At 36.1% G+C, this 24,771-nt stretch overlaps 1 long non-coding RNA gene across 1 annotated transcript in view; it reads right to left on the bottom strand.

The window, feature by feature from the left end:
* Positions 1–581: 581 nt before the first annotated feature.
* Positions 582–24,771, bottom strand: part of LOC127683468 (uncharacterized) — a 181,755-nt gene continuing 157,565 nt past the window's right edge. The window contains exon 3 of the long non-coding RNA XR_007977548.1: positions 582–661. This is a non-coding gene — a long non-coding RNA (uncharacterized LOC127683468). The remainder of the gene's footprint in view (positions 662–24,771) is intronic.

Here is a 24,771-nt window from a genome sequence, read left to right as displayed (position 1 = left end):
GGCTAAACTATATATTCAACAGGCCCTATAAGGGCTCACTATGTAAAGATGTCTATTGCCAGGCCTGACAGCATGTGTTTCATACATCTGACCCGCATTGTAGAAGTCAAGTATCAACTGACTTCAGAAAGTTATCATTTACACTACATGATCACGACACATGTGCATTCCCACGTACCACATACACATATGCACACATAAAAATCCAAGAAATAAATATATTTAAAGGAAACTTTGGATAGATAAGTTCGAAAATTTATTTTGTTTTATGATGACTTGAAATTAGTGTTCAATTAAAATAAAATACACACTTGATTTTAGGCTAAGGGCAAAAAATTATTTTGTTGACACTTGATTTGTCATAAATCCTGCATCAAAAACTTTATGTTGAATGATTTTACTTTTTTCCGAACAATTTGCTATCATCTTTACTACTTATAAAAGCATTGTCCTGACTGATTTTCCTTTATCTTCTACCTATGAAAGACAAATAAACAAACGACAGTAACATGAAAACAAAAAACTTGTTTTCATTCTATTTGTGAACTCACAGAGGCATCCCCACCTTAGTAACGGTTTCGTGGAGGTTGAAAGATGGATCTACTTCTTCAATTTTTGCTGCATGTTTAGGAAAAATGGCCTCAGAGAGAAAACTTGGACCCTGTGACAAACAAAAGAGAAAGCCTTCATTGGTTATGTTTTTCATATTTTAGTTGGATTTTCATATTTAGTTGGATTTTCTTTTGCTATACCACTCCTGGGCATATACCCAGAGGATTCCCCACCATGTAATAAGGATACATGCTCTATTATGTTCATAGCAGCCCTATTTATAATTGCCAGATGCTGGAAAGAACCCAGGTATTCCTCAACAGAAGAGTGGATGCAAAAAATATGGTATATCTACACAATGGAGTACTATTCAGCCATTAGAAACAATGAATTCATGACATTCTTAGGCAAATGGATGGAGCTAGAGAACATCATACTAAGTGAGGTAACCCAGACTCAAAAGGTGAATCATGGTATGCACTCACTAATAAGTGGATATTAACCTAGAAACCTGGAATACCCAAAACATAATCCACACATCAAATGAGGTACAAGAAGAAAGGAGGAGTGGCCCCTTGTTCTGGAAAGACTCCTTGTAGCAGTATTCGGCAAAACCAGAACGGGGAAGTGGGAAGGGGTGGGTGGGAGGACAGGGGGAGAGAAGGGGTCTTACGGGACTTTCAGGGAGTAGGGGGCTAGAAAAGGGGAAATCATTTGAAATGTAAATAAAAATATATCGAATAAAAAAAAAGTACAGATTGTTTTAAGGTTATTTCTGAGTGTGAGCTTCATCTGAATCATCTAACTATCCAACCCAGAATATTTATAAATTTAAATAAGAACTGTATTACTTTGAATATGCTATGCTCATGAAATGGTTATTTTCTCACCAAAAGGATAGCTTTTTATATTTCTTTCATAATTATAATTTATACTTACAAAAATAAAGGAGATATTAAACTATAAAATCTCTACTGTAATTTCCTTCTCTATTTTTATATATTCTGTGTTTGTGGCTACAAGACAAGTATTTTTTGATAAAAATAGCTACTTAAAAAAAGCATGAGGAAAATGTACATGACATGGTAGTTTAAATACAATGATGGCATCATGAAACAATAAAAAACAGGTAAAAATCACAAATGTCTTTATGGGCTGCTCAAAAATTGACCAAGCATGGTATCAAAATCATAGTGTTTAATACCCTTTTTCTACATATGTTTACTGGCAAATGTTCATTGCAATGGTCTAGTTTGAGGTTTCTGATTTCTGCTCCACTATCAAAGCTGGATTATCACAAGGACTTTGCTCAGATAGTCTATTGTAGTACTGGGTCATAGGTATTCTGAAGCATTAAATCTGCAGGATTTGCACTTTCACATGCTTTAGCAGTTCACAGATGATGTAGTTGTTGGGGTGGGGCAACTCATCAGCCTGGATCTGGGCCTGGGTTGGTCAGCCTGGCATCGCCCCTGCACCCTGACCTCCAGCACTGCCCCAGTTAGGCCACTGAATGCTTAAGCTATCAAGGAAAAGGGCCAGCTCTTCTGATTTCCTGACCCCAGAACTAGCTCCCCCATCTGCTGGAGTGATGAAGGAGAAGATATTAGATATTTTAAAGGGACTAAACATTTTTTTGTATTTTTTTATTTCATTCGATATATTTTTTATTTACATTTCAAATGATTTCCCCTTTTCTGGTCCCCCACTCCCTGAAAGTCACATAAGCCCCCTTCCCTCCCCCTATTCTCCTATCCACCCCTTCCCACTTCCCCGTTCTGGTTTTGCCCTGTACTGCTACACTGAGTCTTTCCAGAACAAGGGGCCACTCCTCTGTTCTTCTTGTACCTCATTTGATGTGTGGATTATGTTTTGGGTATTCCAGTTTTCCAGACTAATATCTACTTATTAGTGAGTGCATACCATGATTGATCTTTTGAGACTGGGTTACCTCACTTAGTATGATGTTCTCCAGCTCCATCCATTTGCCTAAGAATTTCATGAATTCATTGTTTCTAATGGCTGAATAGTACTCCAGTGTGTATATATACCACATTTTTTTGCATCCATTCTTCTATTGAACTTTTAATGCTTTTAATTTGTTTGAATTTATAAAGACTCTGAGGCTATTAAGTTATTTCTTTTGTTAATGTGAGATGTTGAGGATGAATGGGAAAGGAAAGGATGTGGTTTAAGGCTGATGTGATTATGTGTCAAGCTGATAATGGTTAATTAAGCAGACGTATGTCAATTTAACCCAAGCTACAGTCTCAAAGGAGGGAACAGTAGTTTCTTTTTTGTTTGTTTGTTTGTTTTAAGAAGCCTCCATAGGCTCTAAGTGTAAGGTATTTTCTTAAATAATGAATGATGGGGAATGGCCCAGCCCATTGTGGGTAGTGCCATCTTGAGCTGGGGATTCTGTGTTCTATTAGAAGCACAGTGAGTAAATAATGTGGAGCCAGCAGTACGGAGCCTGCCTCCATGGCCCTGCATCATCAGGGGCTTCCAAGTTCCTGCCCTGCCTGACTTCCTGCCCTCATTACTTTGCTATATGAAACTGAGTATAAAATAAATCCTTTCCTTCCTACGTTGCTTTTGGTTACAGTGTTTCCTCACAGCAATAGTAACTCTAAGATTTTAATATTATAGGAAACAGAAAAATTGGAACATGATCTATGTAGGAAGGTTGATAGAAGATGATAGATGAATAGATGCTAATATTAAATATTACTTCATAGAGAGACATAATCATTCTTAAAAAATGATTTAACATAATCAAGCCAACAATGTCTGTTTGGAAAGTAATGATTTCAACCTGTTTTTTTTTTTTTAAAAAAAAAATCGTACTATGTATTGGTGGTAACCAATAGCAGACAAGAATTTTTTAATATATTAATGCTTAGTATTATGCCATCAGAATGTTTTGAAGATACACAGATGAAGAATGGTTGATATTATGTCTTTCTGGATAAGAGCATGAACTAAATGGTATTAGTACCTACCAATCCTATTCTCATCCCTCATCTCACCAGGACTGCCAGCAGAAATGAAATGTGCTGAAATTTCTCAGATCCCAATCAATAGTAAGTGTCATAAAACTTTCCACAAATTATACATGACCTATTTTCTCTGTATTGAAGTAGTGCTCTTGGAAGGAGGAGGGAGAGGAATGAGATTTAAGGAATATAGTAAGTTTAAATGTCATGATCTGCATGGCTTTGCAATTAGCCTGCCTGGGGCATGACAGACATATACAGAAAGCTTGGTCATGTGGAATATCCACTCTCATAAGAGTCATCAGCACTCCCCTGGAAACTAGCATGTTCATAACATAGAATAGAGATAATTCTAGACCTAAATTAGTATAGGTATGATGATTCATTTGTTGTATTCATTACAATTTAACAATTATTTTTTCATATACTCTCCCATCTCTCGTCCTTTGTCCACTTTCCTGACCACCTTTATTTGCACAAGAGAGACATGTGCTTTCATGTCTTTCTTTCCAAAAGGAAAGCCTAAAATACTTTTTCTATTTTTCTCATCTCTCTGTACTCTTTCATGATTCTTTTTTCTTTAACATTGATTTTGTTTGCATTCTAATCCCTGTAAACTTGCACATACACACATACACACACATACACACACACACACACACACACACACACAGAGAGAGAGAGAGAGAGAGAGAGAGAGAGAGAGAGAGAGAGAGAGAGAGAGAGAAATACACCTATATATGTTATTCACCAACACAGTTTTTCCTTTTCTTTGTGCTCTTAACTTTTACTCCAGTGAAGTATACTGGCTTGTGTAAACTTATATTCATAAACATTTTCAACATTTACTGTTTGTCATGAGGGGACACGCATGCATGCATGCCTCAAAAGACATGTAGAAATCAGGAGGCAACTAGAGATATTTGGTTTTGTCTTATTACTATGAAGGTCTAAGAGATTAAATTCAGACCTTCAGGCTTAGCATGCAGCTTTATCAGCTGAGCCCTTCTCATTTATATAATTGCTTTTGTTGTTGTTTTCCTTTTTATCTATCATCTACCTATCTATCATCTATCTATCTATCATCTATCTATCTATCTATCCTTCCATCCATCCATCTACATGCCAGTTCCATTTGAGACCTAATTTCCCTAGAACCCTTGTTGTCCTGGAACTCAGTGTGTAGACAAAGCTGGCCCTAACTATACCTGCCTCTGCCTCAAACCAGGACTGAAGGTGAAGGTGAATAATATCACACCTACTTAATTTATATAATTTTAAATGGTTATTTAACATATAGTGTTTGTCATGGGTATTCTTTAAGTTGACCACAAATTCTGTCTTAATACAGTATTTTACTAATAGAATTTGAGGACGTAAAAGACTCTTTATTCCCAAAGATGAAGAAAGTTATCATGTTTTCAGAAGCATTTGGATATAAGTTATGTTCAAAATAACAAGTTGACTAAAGAAATAACTTCAGAACCTAACACAAAGTAGGGGAAAGATTAAAAGAGAAACAGTCGGTAAAATTCCAACAATGCTTACTGTCACTATAGCTGATGCTTACTTAATAATATTTCATTGCTGAAGGCGAAAGGGAAGTAAATTGTCAGTCACTTAGAATATGTTGTTGCTTAAAATAACAGATTGACAGCATAGAAAGCTAAGTATATTTAGTTATGTGATTTGCTTATAGTTTATCAATTTTACTTGTCTACAAAATCCTTGTGAAATATTAAATTGTCTATATGTGTTTATCTGTCTGTATGTGCCTGTATGTGTGTGTATCTATATTTGTTATATTCCAGCATATCATCATGTATGTTGTCCTGACTTTTTATTTTGAATTAAATCTCAATATTCCAAAAATAGTAACATTTATCTAACTCTCACATTATTTTCACTCTCATCTCATCATCTGTTTGGTGGAAATATTCCAGCCTGTGTCTGATCTGGAAATAGAGACAGTTTTCTACAAATGCTACCCACAGCTATAGTTCACTTACCTTTTGCTTTCATTCCATGATTAATATATGTCAAAGCCCATCCAACATGTGCACCATCACACAGCCAAGTCAAACCTGTCATTAATCTCGTTTCTAAACCATTCTTCTGTGCTTAGAAACTCATTCATGCTATTTTGTATTGTTTGATTTTGCTATAGCAACACGTTCACCAAATCTCAACTCTAACCTTCCCTATTGTTTTATTTATGCTATTTTTCCTTCATTTTGGACTATCCTTTCTCCATTTTGATCTGCTGTATTAGCAGCAACATGCTTTTACATAATGAATTATATAAGTAATTTTGATTTTAACTTTATTTTACTCTTAAAGTTTGAAAACAATTCCAAAGGAAACATGATATTTGAGTGGTAGTAAAATGGAACATGTTATAGTTCCTGGTCTGCTTTGAATGGAAATATACTGATGTGTCTGTTGGGACATGAAAATTCTCTTTATATCTTGTATCTTACTGTGTAGTCTTACTTACTTGCTTACTTAGTTACTTAATACAAAGTAAGACACATATATAAAGGGGACTTTCCCTATTTGCATATAAAGAACAAGTGAATAACATGCTATATGATTCTAACATTCCTATAATGTGATGGGTGACAGAGATAGCATTGGCTCCAGATGTTCACCAGCCAACTAGACTGTGATACTCAGAGATAAGATACCAATACTTCAGGTTGTTTTCTGATGTACAAACTTAGAAAAGCAACATATGTTCTCACATTCACACAGAAATACACATATTTAAAAGAAAAATAAAATCAATAGATTTAAAGGGAAAGAAATCAAAGCTAACTCTTCCTAGAGAACAGAATTTTTAAGGAGCGTAATTTCAAGTAGAATCAACTGAGGCAACATGTTGAAGCAATCTTGGATTTGTATGTTGCAGAAGATAGTGTTGGTAACCACACAGAGCAAAAAAAAAACAAAACCAAAAACAAAGACAAAACAAGAAACACAAACAAAAACAAAAATTACCAAATAAACAAACAAAAACAATTTAAAGATCTTGTCTAAGGTTCTGTCCTACATTGAGCTTACCAAACTTGAAATTGCTTCTACAATAAAACAACAATTTTTCCATGATGTTTTCTGAAATCATCATATGTGATATTATCTGCTGCAGGTTCAATGAGTATGATCTAAGCAGAGCCCATCAGACATGCCCTTCTGTTAGCTGACACTTGGAAGGCCCACAATTTAACCATAAGGAGGGCTATGATGTCTCACGTTCTAGCTCTACTCTCCAGCCTTATAGTTTCATGCCCATCTCAGCAAATTTATTTTGTACCTATTTCTGTGAAGTAAGAGCTGTCTCTTCATGTTCTTTCCAGATGAGCCAATGAGTTTCTGTAACAGTCTGAAATCTTACTCTAAGTATTTGGTAGAACTGTATACAAACTATGGTATATCTGGCTCCACAGTCTTATAATACCACACTACTTCCTCACTGCAAAGTGTCTATGTACTGCTCAAGGACAACTACACAAGATTCTGTTCGAATTTCCGCTCGGCCTCAGTCTATTCTCCATAAGCAGGCTAACAGCTATAAACAATTTCAAGGCTATGATCAAAGACTGTCTCCTTGGAAGAAAGAAAATTGAAACCAAAAGTCCTGCACACACTTCCTTCGATGTAATACTCTCTCTTCAATAAGAAGATACACATCAATACTTAAATTTAATATAAATAATTAAAACACTTGTAGCCTTTGAATGGTACTGACATTCATTATGTTCTGGACAGATAAAAGAGATAATTACAGACATAATTTTTAAAACATAATGTTCTCATTGCTACTCAATATAAAATAGGCCAGATATAATGTAAAGTTTAAATAAAAGAGTAAGCATCTAAGGGTCAAATGAGGAACAATATTGGCACATTATTTCCTGCATACACTCACTTTTTTACATTTTAATTATAATTTCAGGTTCCAGGAAGTTCTATACATTGTACTGGCATAATTGAAAACACTCAGGTTACTGCTCTAAGCATACTCCTATTGATTTACTATTCTAATTTGAGTCCTAGAGAAGACAATAAAATTTTAATTCACCTTAAATACATGAAATAAAGAATAGGCTATTCAAATGACTACATGTACTCACAGAGTCACAAAATATGGTCGTAGAGATAAAGTGGGTGTCACATATGCCTGTGCACACTACTAAATTTTTTCAGAAATTTTGAGTTATTTTTTGAGGTCATTGGAATATGTAAAATATACAATATTATATAAAATAGTATGTATATTATATATGTATATGTACTGTACTTGTGTGTATATGTGTTTGTGTGTTTGTGTATATGTGTACACACCAATAGAAAACTAGAATGAAGTGAAGTTGCTGCTATCTGGTAAACTAAGAGTCACAAATAGTGACTCTTAAGCTACCATGTATAGTTAACTTTTATGCCTATGCAGGAAGTAATAACTTGTGTATTTTTGCATAGTCAGGATTTTCTGGGTAAATTTTATTGTAACTCAGTAAAATTGAATGAATAGTAGTGAAAGAAATCTTAGGAAATGTACATTTTTACTGAGAGAATTTAAATATGTTCCTAAAGGCCTCAAGGCCTGAACCCTGTAAATTGACATAGCAGTGCACTAAAAACATCACACAGCATAAATAACATTATACTCCAAAGAAGAGTAACAGGCTGTTCTGTGACTTCCTTATTCCTTATGAAGAATAATGTTTACATAAATCTTAAAATTTGAGTAATTCCCATCGATCCAGGTGAGTGTGGTGTCATGTATTATTGATAAAATACATCCATTGGAAATTTTTATTTATATCTTAGACTCCTTCAAAGTCATGTCTCTTACATCTCTTTCTTCACCTTAACCATTCCTTCATGTCTTTCATCCCTTAATCATGGATGGTTGTGTGCTATTTTTATTGCAGTGCTGTAGATTAAATCTAGAGATCATCACATGCGATGCAGGCAACCAACTCCCAAGCCCTCTTATCCAAAGGACCTTCCTCCATACTCCCCACCACCTCACCCAGATCCTGTCATTTTTTTTTATTCCTGTTTTGATACAGGTCCTTGATAAACTGCCTAAGCCGGTCCAAAACTCCTCCTTTAGTCTAAATTGGTCTTGATCTTAAAATTCTCTTCCCACCTCAGTCTCCTGTGGAGCTTGATTTACAAAACTTCATTTCCAGTCCTGGGACATATGTTTATCTTAACCTTTGTACACATCAGGCATGGTGTTATGTGATCAGTGTCCATCACATTTTCTCACACAGGATCTTACCATGTACTCCCTGGACATAATCAATTACAGGTATCTGCCACTGTACCTAGTATCAATTGATGGAGCAGTGTGATCCATAACAGCAAGAAAGGAGAACAGAAAACACTAACTCAGATGCTGTTTCCAGAAATCAACGTGAGTCTTAATCACAGAACTGCTTTTGAAACAGAAGGTTCCACATGAATTTTGATATTATAGTTCTTTCCTTAGCAAAATTGAGAATAGATCAGTTTTGTTCTTTTTCTATTTTGTAGAATGCCTGATTGATAAAATTAATTCTGCTTCTGTATGTCAGTTCTACATCTTTATTTTTTAATTCATTTTATTGTCTCAAAATTTAAAATCTAAAAAAATGCTTATTAAGTACTCAGGGACCACTTATTTGCATTCCAGACATGATGACAATGATTTTGATGAGTTTATTAAAAATCTAAGTGATTCCTTCCTTATACTTGTATCAGAGCTGAAGTTTCATGCATTGCCAGGTGATCAGAATATGTAGCCTCACACAACACAGCTTAACATCCATATGTAATTCTGCTGGATGAGTATTACAGTCTTAGAGAGTATTCACCGGCAATTTCATGATTGCAAAACAATGAAAATAAGCTAAAATGATTACAGAATATTTTCTACTGGAGAAATAACTGCATGTCCAAATCTCAAAGTAATATAGATTTTTCTAATTAATAGACTGCTCAACAAAATTTTGAATAAACACGCTAAGTACTACTTAGAAGGCCAATTCACCCCGACACTTGAATATAATCTAACTACACAAAGACATTATCTCACTTAAGCCATAGCTCTTAATATTTAAACCATAGTATCATTTAAAAGTAAATACCAAGGGCCAGCCAGATAACTCAGTGGGTAAGGGCTTTGCATCAATCCTCATGACTTGAATTTAGTCACTGGAACCTGTTGTAAGATAAGAGAACCAACTCCTACTGATGATATTCATGTTCACCCCAAACATGCACACACACACACACACACACACACACACACACACCAGAGAGAGAGAGAGAGAGAGAGAGAAAGAGAGAGAAAGGGAATAGGTAAATGTAGTTTTATAAGTAAATATTAATTACATTTATCTTTAGAGACCTTAGCATAGCTAGGTCATGTTAATAAAATATAGAGGTAATGTTCTTATCTTCTACAGCTTTGAAAAATTCTGTAGTAAAAAGAGCATCCTTACTTAACAAGTATTCAACAAAGTATCTATACATATACATGTTCCCAAATGGATATGACATGATGTCAGTTGATGTTAGTTTACAAAGCATTCTAGGAACATTTTGTATGATGAGTAACATTCAGTGCTAAAAATCACATGGGAAATGGTACCTAATCAATAAATCCATATAAAGTAAATATTAGCCCATTTGTTCATAAACTCTGGCAAATAAATTTAAATAAAGCAACAAACTAAGAGTCTCTGCTCTTACATATTATAAAATATATTGCATCTAAGTGCTAAGAGAAGTGAGAATTAACTTCCATCCCTAACCAAGAAGCTATCTCCAACTTACAACTGCATGCAAAGGACAATTAGTTTTCTCCTCTGTTTTTACTTAAAAGCCTAGCCTTTATTGCCTGATCCATCTTAACATGCCCAATTTAAATTTAAATTTTGACCTCAAAATATATAAGTATTTTTTACCCATTTATTGAAATCCTTTTTTATTAATATTTTTATTTTCTATATTCTTTGTTTACATTCCAAATGATTTCCCCTTTCCCAGATTCCCCCTCCCCATATGTCCCATAAACCTTCTTCTCTCTATCCATTCTCCTATTACCTCCCTTCTTTTCTTCTCTCTCCTTATATTCCCCTCCAATGCTAGATCAATCCTTTCCAGGATCAGGACCTTCTCCATACTTCTTCATGGGAGTCATTTGTTATGCGATTTTTGCCTTGGGTATTCAGGGCTTCTGGGCTGATTAATATCCATTTATCAGAGATTGCATTCCATGTGTATTCTTTTGTGACTGGGTTACTTCACTTAGGATGATATTTTCCAGATCAAACCATTTGCCTAAAAATTTTGTGAACTCACTGTTTCTAATTGCTGAGTAGTATTCCATTGTGTAAATCCTTTCTTGTGGTACTATAAAGGCATTACAATTGGCTGAGATGAAGTCTGCTCTTCCAGAAGACCAAGTTTCAGTTCCTAGTAGCCACATGTTGGCTTAGAAACATTCACAACTCCAGGTCCCGGGGATATGGTTCTTGCTTCCTGTCTTGAAGGGTAGCAGCACGTATGGGGTACACATACATGCATGTGGGTAAAACACTCATGTGCATGAAAATAGATAATTATTTATTTCAAGGAAATGTTTAATGAACAAAAATTTAGTTAGGGAATAAAAAAACTGATTTTTAAGGCTATTGTCAAACTGATGAAAAGAAAACTTGCATCAATTTATGAAATAAACAAATATTTCTATACCTCTTTAAAAATAAAAAGAAAAATTTTAACAAAGGAATAAAAAATTTTTATTTGTGAATGGAGTGTGTAAACCAACTTAAAGATAGACCCACATGGCCAGCAGTAGTTGATCAATACAAAATGAGTTCAATGTATTTTTGTATGCTTTTTTTTAACATATTGCTTTTTCAGGTGTCTTTGCTATATATTTTTTGCTTATATATTCATAATATACTATGGTTTCTAATTTTTTATGGATTTGTGTGTGTGTATGTGTGTGTGTGTCCTTTGTTTATACCTTTTAGTTGGGTTTACATCTTATTTGTTTGTTTGTTTACCTGTTTGATTTTTAAACAGAGATAGAGAAAAGAAGACCTGGATTTGAATGGGTTGAGAGTTGTAAAGCAACAGGGAGGAGTGAGATGTTAGAAGACCAAAAGCCCAATATACTTTATACTGTTTGTGGCTATTGTAAAGGGTGTCATTTCCCTAATTTCTTTCTCAGCCTGCTTATCCTTTGAGTATAGGAAGGCCTCTGATTTGTTTGAGTTGATTTTATAACCTGCAAATTTGCTGAAGTTGTTTATCAGCTGTAGGAGTTCTCTAGTGGAGTTTTTTGGGTCACTTAGGTAGACTATCATGTCATCTGCAAATAATGATAGTTTGACTTCTCCCTTTCCAATTTGTATCCCTTTGACCTCATTATGTTGTCGAATTGCCGGAGCTAGTACCTTAAGTACAATATTGAAAAGATAAGGAGAAAGGGGGCAGCCCTGTCTAGTCCCTGATTTTAGAGCGATTGCTTCAAGTTTCTCTCCATTTAGTTTGATGCTGGCTACCGGTTTGCTGTATATTGCTTTAAGGATGTTTAGGTATGGGCCTTGAATTCCTGTTCTTTCCAAGACTTTAAGCATGAAAGGATGCTGAATTTTGTCAAATGCTTTTTCAGCATCCAATTAAATGACCATGTGGTTTTTTTCTTTGAGTTTGTCTATGTAGTGGATTGCATTGATGGATTTCCGTATATTGAACCAACTCTGTATCCCTGGGATAAAGCCTACTTGATCATGGTAGATGATCGTTTTGATGTGTTCTTGGATTCGGTTGGCAAGAATTTTATTGAGTATTTTTGCATCAATGTTCATAAGGGAGATTGGTCTGAAGTTTTCTTTCTTTGTTAGATCTTTGTGTGGTTTTGGTATCAGTGTAATTGTGGCTTCGTAAAAGGAATTGGGTAGGGTTCCTTCTGTTTCTATTTTGTGGAATAGTTTAACGAGTATTGGTTTTAGGTCTTCTTTGAAGGTCTGATAGAATTCTGCACTGAAACCATCTGGTCCTGTGCTTTTTTTGGTTGGAAGACTTTATATGACCCCTTCTATTTCTTTAGGGGTTATGGGACTGTTTAGATGATCTATTTGCTCCTGATTTAATTTTGGTATTTGTTATCTGTCTAGGAAATTGTCCATTTCCTCCAGATTCTCCAGTTGTGTTGAGTATAGGCTTTTGTAGTAGGATCTGATGATTTTTTGGATTTCCTTAGTTTCTGTTGTAATATCTCCCTTTTCATTTCTAATTTTGTTGATTTGGATACTTTCTCTGTGCCCTTTGGTCAGTCTGGCTAAGGGTTTATCTATCTTGTTAATTTTCACAAAGAACCAGCTCCTGGACTCGTTGTTTCTTTGTATGATCCTTTTTGTTTCCACTTGATTGATTTCAGTCCTGAGTTTGATGATTTCCTGTCTTCTACTCCTCCTGGGTGAAATAGCTTCTTTTTGTTCTAGGGCTTTCAGGTGTGTCACTAAGCTGCTAGTATATGCTCTCTCCATTTTCTTTTTGGAGGCACTCAGGGCTATGAGTTTTCTGACTCTTACCAAACATGTGAAAGATCTGTATGACAAGAACTTCAAGTCTCTGAAGAAGGAAATGGAAGAAGACCTCAAAAAATGGGAAAACATTCCATGCTCATGGATCGGCAGGATCAATATAGTTAAAATGGCCATTTTGCCAAAAGCAATATACAGATTCAATGCAATACCCATCAAAATCCCAACTCAATTCTTCACAGAGTTAGAAAGAGCAATTATCAAATTCATCTGGAACAACAAAAAACCCAGGATAGCTAAAACTATTCTCAGCAACAAAAAAATTCTGGGGGAATCAGTATCCCTGACCTCAAGCAATACTACAGAACAATAGTGTTAAAAACTGCATGGTATTGGTACAGTGACAGGCAGGAAGATCAATGGAACAGGATTGAAGATCCAGAAATGAACCTACACCCATGGCCACTTGATCCACGACAAAGGGGCTGAAAACATCCAATGGAAAAAAGACAGCCTTTTCAACAAATGGTGCTGGTTCAACTGGAGGTCAGCATGCAGAAGAATGCGAATTGATCCATCCTTGTCTCCTTGTAATAAACTCAAATCCAAATGGATCAAGGACCTCCGCATAAAGCCAGACACTCTAAAGCTAATAGAAAAGAAACTGGGGAAGACCCTTGAGGACATCGGTACAAGGAGAAAGTTTCTGAACAGAACACCAATAGCATATGCTCTAAGATCAAGAATTGACAAATGGGACCTCATAAAATTACAAAGTTTCTGTAAGGCAAAGGACACCATCAAAAGGACAGATTGGCAACCAACAAATTGGGAAAAGATCTTCACCAATCCTACATCAGATAGAGGGCTAATATCCAATATATATAAAGAACTCAAGAAGTTAGACTCCAGAAAACCAAACAACCCTATTAAAAAATGGGGTACAGAGTTAAACAAAGAATTCTCACCTGAAGAATTTCGGATGGTGGAGAAACATCTTAAAAAATGCTCAACTTCATTAGTCATTAGGGAAATGCAAATCAAAACAACCCTGAGATTTCACCTTACACCAGTCAGAATGGCTAAGATTAAAAAGTCAGGAGACAGCAGGTGTTGGAGAGGATGTGGAGAAAGAGGAACACTCCTCCACTGCTGGTGTGGTTGCAAACTGGTACAACCACTCTGGAAATCAGTCTGGAGGTTCCTCCGAAAACTGGACACCTCACTGCCAGAAGATCCTGCTATACTACTCCTGGGCATATACCCAAAAGATTCCCCAGCATGTAATAAGGATACATGTTCTACTATGTTCATAGCAGTCCTATTTATAATTCCCAGAAGTTGGAAAGAACCCAGGTATCCCTCAACAGAAGAGTGGATGCAAAAAATGTGGTATATCTACACAATGGAGTACTATTCAGTCATTAGAAACAATGGATTCATGAAATTCTTAGGCAAATGGATGGAGCTGGAGAACATCATACTAAGTGAGGTAACCCAGACTCAAAAGATGAATCATGGTATGCACTCACTAATAAGTGGATATTAACCTAGAAAACTGGAATACCCAAAACATAATCCACACATCAAATGAGGTACAAGAAGAACAGAGGAGTGGCCCCTTGTTCTGGAAAGACTCAGTGAAGCAGTATAGAACAAAATCAGAACAGGGATGTGGGAAGGGTTGGGTGGGAAAACAGGGGGAGGGAAGGGGACTGATGGGACTTTCAGGGAGTGGGGGTACAGAAAAGGGGAAATCATTTGAAATGTAAATAAATATATCAATAAATTAAAAAAAAAAGAAGACCAAAAGCCATGATCAGAACATAAGAAAAATATTTTCAATAAATAAGCCTATTTTAAAGGCAACAATATTCATTGTCTATAACATAGAATTTAAATTCTAATACATTAACATACGCATTTCTGAAAATCCTTGCAAATAAATCTATTGTCACTTTATTTGTATACAAAAGAGACAACTCTTTTTAACATAATTTAAAATCTTTTCTTGCTTTCTCTTTCATTACGTTTGAAAAATTTTATCTTATTCTGTAACTTTAAACTCATGTTACAAGTACTCTATATTCTATCAAAAAAGCAAAAGATGACTATAAAATTACGTAACATCCAGACTTCAAGCAGAGTCTCATCATTGTTGATGATGGCAGGACATTAGAGAGGTTAGATCTGCAATTGATTATCAACACCAGGGACATCTTTAATCATAACTGACTCAAAACCTTCTGTGAGTGGTAGAGACTCACATATGGCATGGCGATAATGTTCTGTGCCACTGAGATGTTAGAATTATGCCAAATCAGTTGCAATTCTGGGAAACAAGAGCTAGTGTTCTCAGATCTCATAGGGGAAAGATAGGCTTTAGATAATGAGGATACCAAACGTTGACATGGTCTTTTGTACAATTTGGTCTCTGGAAAGGCCTCGAGTTAATTTAACAACTTTTTCAAAGGTCAGAGTCTGTTAGCCTCCTGAAAAGATTCCTGCTCAAGAGTCACTCAGTACTTTCCTCAAGGATTTACTTAATCAACTGTAGAAAAATTGAGGGATTTGAAGGTCTTAAAGTTAAGGGCAAAAGAATCTCAACATGAGCCTGAGAAGAAACAAATGCATTATTCAAACCTTAGAAGGAATTTTTCCCCTTTCAAATCCTTTATCAAAAAAATGGGAAGGTATTACGTTGATAGAATTGACCTCCTTTTCCACAATCTGGGTGAAAATATCGAAGGACATTAAGCTTGGATAAGTACACTGTCTGAGGATTTCCATTTAGCATATAATTCTGAAATTATCTACTTTTCAAAAAATTAAATGCTAAGCCCAATATAGGCAGTAATTATGGCAAAATCAGAGAGAAAACTGTGGAAATGTCTCATTCAATCCACTATAAATATTCAATCCCCTTACTGTATAACATTATCATATGAGCAACTTCACATTGATTCTATAAGGAAGCCCTAGAAACAGTGTTTTTCTCTTATACTACTTACTAAAGGGTAAATGAAATTCTCCATTTTTTTTTTTCATGTAGGCCAGGGATTGGAGGTAGATTCAGTTTCAAGAACAAATAATGATTTCTGGAGAACCTTATTGGGGCAATGTTTTCCTATTGCTAAATTCATATATTTCAATCATTCCTTTTATTTATTTATTCGAGACCCAATAAAAATACCAAATTATTTCTGAAATAGTTTACAACAACAAAAATTGCATTTAGTTGAATAACTAGATATTAAAGAAAAGATCCTGTTTTCTTCATGGTAGAGAGAATGTTTGTGGCAACATTTGCCTTTAAAAATTATAAGTCTGCAATAGAGAATAGAAATTTTCTTAATGAATTAAAATGCCAAAAATATGTATTCTGCACTATATGCATTTAGTTGATTTCTGATATTACTGATTCCTTAATCTTCATTCAAGAATAATTAGTTATCTCAATTTCACCAGTCCTGGTGACAATAAAATAAAAAAGACATCAATGCTCTACTCTTCCAATAATGGGTCATTTCTGATTAAACTTCAATTGGACGTCGAACATTTAGTCTTAAAACAAATTACCTCCTTTTTTTTAAATTTGGATCCAATTTCCTGCTGCCCTAAGGTCTCTATGCTAATTAATTGTTTTATGAATTAATAGAAGGTATATTTAAAGTTGAAAAAAATGAAGATAAAATGGTGAGGGCATTTACCATTTTACTTGTGACCATCAATCATTTTAAAAATGGCTTAATTGTTTTCAGTGTATGTATGTGTATATATTTTATTTTAGTAAATTTCACATTCATCAGTCATGTTCAAGGGAATCCAAATTTAATTTCATCATTTGCTTTTGGAAGGAGTCTATATAGAAGCCTTTTAAAACATTATACAATTGCTGATCAGTCATATTGTTCTTTGAAAGAATGACCAAGTCTGAGAGATTATTTCCACCAATTCTCAATATATTCAGCATGGCACCATAGGGTTGATAAAAATTTTGGAATTATTTTGAATTCTGACTCTCCTATGGACCATGAACAACCAGACCAGTTAGTTCACAATTTCTTATGTAAATATTGCAGTTATGATCCAGAGATTTCAGAATCATGGCATGTGTTATATTTATATATAAATCCAGATGTTCCATGACAGAAGAATGGAAACAGAAAATGTACACAATTATCATTTATCATCCTGAGTGAAGTAACTCAGACACAAAAGAACATGCATGGTATGTACCCACTCATAAGTAGATATTAGTCAAAAAGTAAAAGTACAGAATAACCAAGATACAATCCACAGAACCCATAAAGTTCAACAAGCTGAAGCACCCAAGAGAGGACACCTCAGTCCTACTTGAGAGGGAGAAAAAAGGAATCACAAGTGGGGAGGGGATAGGGATTGTGGAGGGAAAGTAGACTGGGGTCGATATGGGGTAGGGGAGAGGGAAACCTGATATGGTATTGGGTGAGGGAAAGGACTGAAGTCCTGAGGGCCAGCAGAAAAGAATAGATACAGACAACAGTGTGAGGTAGGAGGTTGGGGGGACACTCCAGAATGTACCAGAGACCTCAGAGGTAACAGACTCTCAGGACTCAAAGGGAGGGACATTAGATGAAATGCCCCCAACAGTAGGGAAAGGGAACTTATAGAAGGAACTTCCAGCAGGAAGATAGAATATCAAGTGAGGGAGGGGGCTGACAACCTGTAGTCAGAATTCTGACCCATAATTGTTCCTGTCTGAAAGAACAAGAGAGGAGACTGAGAAAAGGAAGGTCCAGAAACACGACAAATCCAAAGTGGGATACATTTCAAGGGGAGGTCCCAAGGCCTGACACTATTACTGAGGCTATGGAGCACTCAGAAAAAGGGATATAACATGACCACACTCCAGAAGACCCAAGAAGCAGCTGAAAGAGTCAGATACAGATATTTGTACCCAACAATGGACAAAAGCTGCTGACCCCTGTAGCTGAATAAGGGAAAAGCTGGAAGAAGCTGAGGAGGTGAGTGACCTTAAAGGAAGACCAGCAGTCTCACTTAACCTGGACCCCTGAGATCTCTCAAATACTGGACTACCAACCAGGCAGCAAACACCAACTGTTAGGAACCCATCAACACATATACAGTAGAGGACTTCAGGGTGTCCTGTTCAGTCAAAGAAGATGCACCTAACCCTCAAGAGATTGGAGGGGCCAGGGAGTTTAGAGGTCCGATTGGGTGGGGATTGTGTGGTGGAGACATCCTCTTGAAGACAGGGGTGTGAGGGGTGGGTATGGTATGTAGAACAGTGTGAGGGTGGACAAGGGTAATAAAATCTGGAGTTTAACATGTAAATAAATATGTCAATCACCTAGCCTTTCTGCTGTGCAAGGCTCTTGGTAGGTCTGCTACAATGAAGACCACATATTCTTATCCATCCTAGAGAACCTGCAGCACTCAGAGCAGTCCTTAAGAACTCTCTCCCACCTCTGGAGTCCCAGAGCTGTTGCTGGGGGCCCTGTAGAACTCACTAACCAGTAACCACAGAAATCTCCACCTTCTCAAATACCACTCCCCTTCCCATCTCCCTCTCCTTCTGCCTCCAGTCACACAATATCTTTTCACAAATCTAGCTCTACAAAGGATGATGGGTTGAAAATACCAACATAAGGCAGAAAGCTATACCCTAGAATAAGCAATAAAGTAATCTTCTTTCAACCAATTCAAAAGAAGATAGCCACATAAACAGAATTCCACTTTTAACAATGAAAATAACAGGAAGCAACAGGCACTTATCCTTAATATCTCTTAAATCAATGGACTCAATTCCCCCCCAAAAATTGACAGACCAACAGACTGGATATGTAAATAGGACCCAACATTTTGCTGTATACAAGAAACCCTCCTCAGTGACAAAAAGAGTCACTACTTCGGAGTCAAAGGTTGGAAAGCCATTTTCCAAGCAAATGGTCCCAAGAAACAAACTACACTGGCTATTCTTATATCAGATAAAATCAACTTTCAACCAAAAGTTGTCAAAAAAGATAAGGAGAGACACTTAGTACTGGTCAAAGGGGAAAAAATCTACAAAGATGAACTCTCAATTCTGAACATCTATGCTCCAAATGCAAGGGCACCCACATTCACAAAAGAAACTTTACTAACGTTCAAAGCAAACATTGCACCCCGCATAATAATAGTGTGAGACTTCAACATCCCGCTCTCAGCAATGGACAAATCATGTAAACAGAAACTAAACAGAGACACCATGAAAGTAACAGAAGTTATGAAACAAATTGATCTAACAGATATTTACAGGTCATTCCATCTGGAAGCAAAAGAATATATCTTCTCAGCACCTCATGGTACCTTCTCCAAAACTGACCATATACTTGGTCACAAAACATGCCTCAACAGATACAAGATTATTGAGATAATTCCATGCACCCTATGAGATGACCACAGTCTAAGGCTGGTATTAAGTTCAAACAAAAACATTAGAAAACACACATACAAATGGACATTGAACAGTGCTCTATTCAATAATAACTTGGTCAAGGAAGAAAGAAAGAAAGAAATTAAAGACTTCTTAGAATTTAATGAAAATGAAGACACATCATACCAAAACTTATGGGACATAATGAAAGCAGTGCTAAGAGGAAAATGCATAACTCTAAGTGCCTTCAAAAAGAAAATGCAGAGAGCTTACACTAGCAGCCTGACAACACATCTCAAAGCTCTGGAACAAAAAGAAGCAAATACCCCCAAGAGGAGTACACTGCAGGAAATCATCAAATTCCAGGCTGAAATCAACCAAATAGAACCAAAAAGAACTATAGAAAGAATCAACAATGCCAGTAGCTGTTTTCTTTTTTGAGAAACTCAACAAGACAGATAAACCCATAGCCAGACTAAGCAGAGAGCACAGAATCACTACCCAAATTAATAAAATAATAAATGAAAAGGGAGACATAACATCAGAAACTGTGGAAATTCAAAAAATCATCAGATCCTTCCACAAAAACTTACACTCAACAAAATTGGAAAGTCTGTTTGAAATGGACAATTTTCTAGACATATAACAAACATCAATGTTAAAACAGGATCAGATAAACCATCTAAATTGTCCCATAAGTCCTGAGGAAATAGGCAGTTATTAACAGTATCCCAACCACAAAAAAGCCCAGGACCAGATGCATTTAGTGGGGAATTCTATCAGATCTTCAAAGAAGACCTCATAATGATATTCTTCAAACTATGCCATAAAATAGAAACACGAGGGACACTACCCAATTCATTCTATAAGGCCACAGTAATGCTTAAACCTAAACCAAACAAAGACCAATCAAGGAAGGAGAACTTCAGAACAATTTCCCTTATGAACATTGATGCAAAAATACTCAATAAAATTCTTGCCAACCAAATACAAGGGCACATCCAAACAATCATTTACCACGATCAAATAGACTTTATCCCAGGGATGCAGGCATGGTTCAATATACAGAAACCCATCAATGTAATACACTACATAAACAAACTCAAAGGAAAATGCATATGATCATTTCATTAGATGGCAAAAATCATTTGACAAAATCCAGCATCACTTCATATTAAAAATGTTGGAGAGATCAGGAATGCAAGGTCCATACCTAAACATAATGAAAACAATATACACCAAACCAGTAGTCAACATCAAACTAAATGAAGAAAAAGTTGAAGCAATCCCACTTAAATCAGTGGCCAGATAAGGCTGCCCACTTTTTTCTTGTCTATTCAATATAGTACTTGAAGTTCTAGTTGAGAAATTAAACAATTAAAGGAGGTCAAAAGTACATACATTGGAAAAAAGGAAGTCAGAATATCACTCACTACTTGCAGATGATATGATCATATACTTTAGTGACCACCAAAATTCCACCAGAGAGCTACTAAAGCTGATAAACAACCAGCAAAGTAGCTGGATATAAAATTAACTCAAATCAGTAGCCTTCCTCTACTCAAAGGATAAGCTGACTGAGAAAGAAGTTAGGGAAAGGACATCCTTCACAATAGCCACAAATAATATTATAAACCCTGTGGTGACTCTAATCAAGCAAGTGAAAAATCCGCATGGCAAGAATTTTAAGCTTCTGAAGAAAGAAATTAAAAAAGGTCTCAGAAGATGGAAAGATCTCCCATCTCATATATTGGCAGGATTAATATAGTAAAAAGGCTCATCTTGCTGAAAGCAAGCTACAAAGTCAATGCAATCCCCATCAGAATCCCAAATTCTTCATAGAACTAGAAAGAGCAATTGTTGATTTCATTTGGAATAACAAAAAACCCAGGAGAGTAAGAAATATTCTCCACATCAAAAGAACTTCTGGGAGAATCACCACCCAGGATCTCAAGCTCTACTATAGAGCAATAGTGATAAAAACTGTATGGTATTGGAACAGAGACAGGCAGCAAGATCAATGGAATAGAATTGTAGACCCAGAAATCAACCAACACACCTATGGTCACATGATATTTGACAAAGGACCTAAAAGCATCCAGTGGAAAAAAGACATGTTTAACAAATGGTGTTAGATTAGCTGGAGGTCAACAAGTATTAAAATGCAAATTGGCCCATTCTTACCTCCTTGTACAAAACTCAAGCCTTGGTGGATCAAGGACTTCTACATACAACCAGAAACACTGAAGCTTACAGAGGAATAAGTGGGGAAGAGAGAACACATGGTCACAGGGGAAAATTTCCTGATCAGAATATCAATCGCTTATGCTCTAAGAACAAGAATCGACAAATGAGACCTCATAAAATTGCAAAGCTTTTGTAAGGCAAAGGACACTGTCAACAGGACAAAATGGCAACCAACAGATTGGGAAAACATCTTTACCAATCCTATATCTGACAGAGGGCTAATATCCAATGTATACAAAAAACTCAAGAAGTTAGACTCCAGAGAGTCAAATAACCCTATTAAAAAATGGAGTACAGAGCTAAACAGAATTCTCAACTGAGGAAACTCAAATGGCTGAGAAGCACCAAAAGAAATGTTCAGCATCTCTAGTTATCAGGACAATGCAAATCAAAACAACACTGAGATTCTACCTCACACAAGTCAAAATGGCTAAGATAAAAACTGAGGTAGAAGCAGGTGCTGGCCAGAATGTAGAGAAAGAGGAACACTCCTTTGCTGGTCGGACTGAAAGCTTGTACAATGACTCAGGAAATCAGTTTGGCAGGTCCTCTGAAAATTAGACATAGTACTACCTGAAGACCCAGCTATACCACTCCTGGGCATATATCCAGAATATGTTCCAATGTTACATGCTCCACTATGTTCATAACAGCCTTAATTATAATAGCCAGAAGTTGGAAAGAACCCAGATGTCCTTCAACAGTGGAATGGATACAAAAAATGTGGTGTATTTACACCATGGAGTATTGCTCAGCTATTAAAAACAATGAATTAATGAAATTCCTAGACAAATGGATGGAACTAGAAAGTGTCATCCTGAGTGAGGTAACCCAATTACAAAAGAACATGCATGGTATGCACTCACTGATAAGTGGTATTAGCTTAAAAGCTCAGAATTAACAATATACAACTCACAGACCACAAGAAACTCAAGAAGTAGGAAGGCCAAAGTGTGGGTGCTTCGGTTTTTCTGAGAAAGTGAACAAAATAGTCACAGGAGCAATTAGGCAGACAAAGTGTGATGAAGAGACTGAAGGAAAGGCCACCCAGAGACTGTCCTACCTGGGGATTCATCCTATAAACAGTCACCAAACATGAACACTGTTAGAGATGACAAGAAGTGCTTGCTGAAAGGAGCCTGCTCGGGCTGTCTCCTGAGGGGCCCTGCTGGATGGAGCCTTATAGATATAGAAGCAGATGCTAGCAGCCAACCATTGGACTGAGCGCAGGGTCCCCAGTGGAGGAGTTGGAGGGAGGATTGGAGGAGCTGAAGGGGTTTGCTGCCCCATGGGAAGAACGATGATAATGGCCACCCAGACCCCCAGTGCTCCCAGGGACTAAGCCATCAACCAAGGGGTACACATGATTCCAGCCACAATTATAGAGGAGGAATTCCTTGTTGGGCATCAGTGGAAGGTAAGGTCCCTGGTCCTAGGAAGGCTCCATTGATGCCCCAGAGTAGGGAAATCGAGGGTGGCTAAGTGGGAATAGGTTGGGCAGAGGGGCATCTTCTTGGAGGCAGGAGGCGGGAGGATGTGTTAGGGGTTTTCTGAGAAGTGGAACACTGGGAAAGGGTATAACTTTTGAAATGTAAATGAAGAATATATTCAGTAATAAATAAATGACAGAAAAAGAAGTACAATAATAATATGCAATATTATTAAGATTTTTGAATGAGAAAATATAATAAGAAAAACCCTTAGAAAGGTGACTGTTAAATACTTACATTCATTACTTTGCTGTTTATGAGCCTGTTACCCAAATGTTTAGAATGACTTTAACCATATTATTTGAATACATTAAAATTTTCACAACTTTTCACACGATCCAAAAATACAGCATGAGACTTGCAGCTTTTCATTACACAAAAATATTGAAAAAAATATGGAGGAACTTTACTTAACAACCAAAATTTGTAAAATTCTACATAATAGTAATTTACCAATAGACAAGTAATCAATAGCCTCTAAGGTTTGGGGACTAACATGTCATATATCCTCCTGTATTTATTCCAAAATAAGTGTGATCTGGCTGCAACATCTATCTCCTCATGGCTTGACTAGTTATGTGGCTAAATTCTCCCTTCCTCCCACCTCTGTGTGAAAGCTTCCAAACCCTTTATCTTGGTCAAAGAGGAAAAACTTCTTTGACAGAGGAGAACTGGCCTTTTTCAAGGGTGGATAAGTAGTTACACTATTCTATGAAAACCTATAAATATGCACTAAGAAAATGTTTAATGAGTTACTGATTAGTATATGTGCATGTTTAAAGAAAAAAACACAGGCAATATTTTTAAAGTATATAAATTAGAAGAAAAATGAAATATAAGGATAGAGAAATATGTATAATAAGACGGGGATATGTTGTTAATTTTTTAAGGATATATCTAATTAAGTGTAAGTATCTGTGCAAGTCTGGAAACAATGGACTTTTCACTACTAAGAACAATTTATAGGTGATTATAACATTGAAAACATACATTCTGTGAGTATATGCACAATTTCTTTCCACGTGTGAAAATATAAATCTCATATAAAAGGCAATAAATAAGTAAACAGTTTAATAACTGTTTGGAGTCAGAGAAAGGATTTTATAAGAAGTATTTTGCAACAATAATTAAAGAAAAGGGGCATGAATTTAAATAGAATAAAAGGGTATATGAGGACTTGGGGAAGGAATGAGAATGGGAATATCATATCATTATATTATAATTTCAAAAAGGACAAATATGAAACAGATCCACTTTTTGAGCTTACCCTGGAAGATAGGTAATCACAGGAAGGAATCCTATTGCCAGCAACAGGGATGGAGGCGCAATGGTGGCACATGAATACCTTGCTTTGAAGCTGGATCCGTTCTTTGATGTTAATTGACTAAATGTTTAAGTTGGTCCATGTCAAGGACATGAGCCATAGAGGTCACATAGATTCTAAAGGAAATAGCCTGGAATTTGGACCTTACTTCAACATAACTAAGAGATACTATAAAAAGATGAGAAGACAGGAA

The sequence above is a fragment of the Apodemus sylvaticus genome, chromosome 4 (assembly GCF_947179515.1).
Source record: "Apodemus sylvaticus chromosome 4, mApoSyl1.1, whole genome shotgun sequence".
In the NCBI taxonomy this organism is placed as follows: domain Eukaryota; kingdom Metazoa; phylum Chordata; class Mammalia; order Rodentia; family Muridae; genus Apodemus; species Apodemus sylvaticus.
Note: the sequence above shows the minus strand (reverse complement) of the source record. Positions and strands in the feature narration are given on the sequence as shown.